This window comes from Gadus chalcogrammus, unplaced genomic scaffold, assembly GCF_026213295.1.
Source record: "Gadus chalcogrammus isolate NIFS_2021 unplaced genomic scaffold, NIFS_Gcha_1.0 GACHA026, whole genome shotgun sequence".
In the NCBI taxonomy this organism is placed as follows: Eukaryota; Metazoa; Chordata; class Actinopteri; order Gadiformes; family Gadidae; genus Gadus; species Gadus chalcogrammus.
This window is the reverse complement of record NW_026613461.1, coordinates 197,035-200,027: the sequence shown is the minus strand read 5'-3', so window position 1 is coordinate 200,027 and position 2,993 is coordinate 197,035. Positions and strand designations below refer to the sequence as shown.

At 48.1% G+C, this 2,993-nt stretch overlaps 1 long non-coding RNA gene across 1 annotated transcript; it reads right to left on the bottom strand.

The window, feature by feature from the left end:
* Positions 1–345: 345 nt before the first annotated feature.
* On the bottom strand, positions 346–2,559 carry LOC130377954 (uncharacterized). The gene is made up of 3 exons (XR_008894427.1): positions 2,339–2,559; positions 2,082–2,263; positions 346–2,001 (listed from the first exon to the last, which is right to left on the bottom strand). It is a non-coding gene; the product is annotated as an uncharacterized LOC130377954 (long non-coding RNA).
* Between the last annotated feature and the right edge of the window lie 434 nt (positions 2,560–2,993).

The following is a 2,993-nucleotide window of genomic DNA, read 5'->3' as shown; positions in this document are numbered from 1 at the left end:
TTTTTTTATTTTATTTTTTTCTCTGAAGCACTTTGAGATTCTTGAATATAAAGTGCATTATAAATACAATTTATTATTATTATTATTATTATTATAACAGGGCCACGACGAGGTGGAGGGTGGCGCAGATGAGAGGGCTGCAATGTGGCGATGCTCTGGGTAAGTTGGTTCAGCTGTTCTTGCTGCAACCTTAACATCTCTCTCATCTCCACCATTTCCTGTCCCTGAGGTGGAGTGGTTGCTCCCCGGGAGCCACTCTGTACCCCGTACTGGAGACCAAAAGCTGAAGGAACGGAATGACTCCGACCCCTCCCGCCCCCAGGTAACCCCTCCCGTTCCCACCGAATCGCCTCACCCCGGACATCAAGCAAAGTAGCAGTAGCCTGCCTCCTGACCAACTGCTTCAGCTCGCGACGCAAGGCACCGTCCAAAACATGCTCGACAAATTGGTCGCGCAGCAGAACGTCTGCATTCGTCATACCACCAGGTGCACTTCTCTTCACCGACTCCATCAAGCTCAACAACGCGAGGGAGAACTCGTGCAGTGTCTCCCCTTCTTGTTGCCGTCGGGAGAAGAACTCCTCCTGTAAGGCTACATAAGACTTTGAGCACCCATACAGTTCCTGTAACACAGAGATGATTTTAGCTGAGTCTTCCTTCTCCACAACAGACCGATATTTGATCTCCTCTCGAGCCTCACCCTCAAGATGATCAAACAAGAAAAAGGCTTGCTCAGATGTGGATAAGTGACGCGCCCGCATGCAGGCTTTGAGCCTCCTCAAGCCACTCAGTCAACCCCATACCTGATTTTCCCCTGAACATAGGACACTTTCTATCCCTTGGCACAAAAACCAGCCTCTCTGCTATGGGGTTCCTAGTAGTAACAGGGGCCACAGGTGGCACAGAAGAAGTGGAGGATTCGGAACTAGGACCGGGCACGGCCACAGCCTGCTCCTGCCGCAACCTCTCATTGTCCACCTTTAACTGCGCCACCAGCTCCCTCAATTCCTGCAGCTCTACATCCATAACTGACACTACAGTCAGACTAGGACACAACAACCCCACAACTGGATTCTCACCGGGACTCTGCGGACCACGAAAGGCCAAGCTGCCGTTTTGCCTCTGAACACAATTCAAAACATCTACATCAAATATGTACCCTGGGGACTATTAAAATAAACAAAAAAAAATGATATAAAGAAACTGGACCACACGTCTCTGCTTTCCAAAAGTAATTATCCTGCCGACAACGCCAAATGTGGCATTCGGGGGTCGGGGAAACAATAAGATAAAGTTCAGTTAAAGAACTAGTGACAAGTTGCCAACAACGCCACCCCAGGAATTTCACCTGGAGAGTTAGATTAACCTAAGTTAAAGCACACAAGTTCGTTCACTAATGAAAGCTTGAGACTGGGTCCAGCATACAAATTCAATTCCTTTTAATTAATATATATAATCTTTAAGCATGACTTCTCAATAAAATATGTTCACACAAACACACTAAAGCGAACACACACACACACACACACAAAATACACAAAAAGGGAAGAGCAAATAACTAAATGGGTTTTAAATCAAAAGTAAAGGAGATTTATCCAAACTGATAAATCCAAATGAATAAGTAAAGCAATTAAACCAAACCAAAATAACTAAGAAAACGAATTAAACCAAAACAACCATGCAAAGCAACCCACAAAACACAAATAATATCATGGATAAGTAAAGCAATTAAGCCAAAACAAACATGCAAAGCAACCCACAAAACACAAATAATATCATCAATAAGATCAGTTGGAAGTCTGTTAAATGAATGGATCAAAATAATGAGACTTAGGGTGAGGCAGCAATCACCATACTCGGGGCAGGTACAGCACAGTAGGAGATGCAGAGTAGGATCGATGTGTTGGCTATATAATCAGTGGACAAAACGGCAGCCGGCCAACAGCAGCGTGAAGAGGGGGGGGGGCGTGCTGGCAGAAACCGCCCACACACACGTCAACCCTGCCATAGAAAAATACATTTGTTCTGGAGGCTGAACAACAACTGTAATAACTTGGGTTAGCGTCATCTTATCCACATACCGTCAGGAGTTGAATGAACATCAAAGGGGAGGAAGGGGACCACCTGTAGCGAGCAACACCATTACAAGTGCAACTCGATCTACAGCTGATCGCTCCCCGCTGCAACAGGTAGAGGAGGAAACACTCGCACGCCCTACAACTGGGGTCGATACGGGAGAGGGAAGACCCGGCCAATAAACTGCCTGAGGGATGGAAGCCAATATTGAGGACTTGTGCAAAGTTTAGAAGGTACACAGATGCACACAACCACTACATACCAAACAACGGCGAGCTGCACGATCCAACTAAAAGGCGATCAGGTGAGGCGATCAGGTTTCGGTGACAACAGGGGGCGGGGTAGCCAGGAGCTCCCAGGCAAGAGTGCTCCCAGTGCACAACCACCCACCTTTATAGGCAGCGCACCCAACAGTGATAGGCCGGTACTGCAGCACTAATTAAAGGCCCATCCTGCTACATATGGTATCGTAAAATCACGTACTACCCCGTACCACCCCGAAGGAAATGGTCAATGCGAGCGGTTTAACCGGACACTCCACAACCTGCTGCGTACTCTGCCAGTGTCTCGTAAAAGGGATTGGCATACGTGTCTTCCTCACGTCCTTTATTGTTACAACACGACTCCCCACCAATCAACGGGAGAATCTCCCTTTGCCTTGATGTTCGGGCAGGAACCAAGGCTACCACTCGATTTCTTGTTGGGTAGGGTCGAGAGCCCGGTCGGGGGGTCCATCCATGAGTGGGTGCAAGAGCATCAAGCCCGCTTGGAGGTGGCCTTTGAAGGCGCAAGGGAGCGCTTGAAACATGCTGCCGCTCGGCGAAGGCGACTCCATGATCAGCATGTAATAGATTTGCCTTTGCAGGAAGGGCAGTTGGTGTACTTGCGCGACTTCAGGGCCAGGGGGCCCCAGAAGA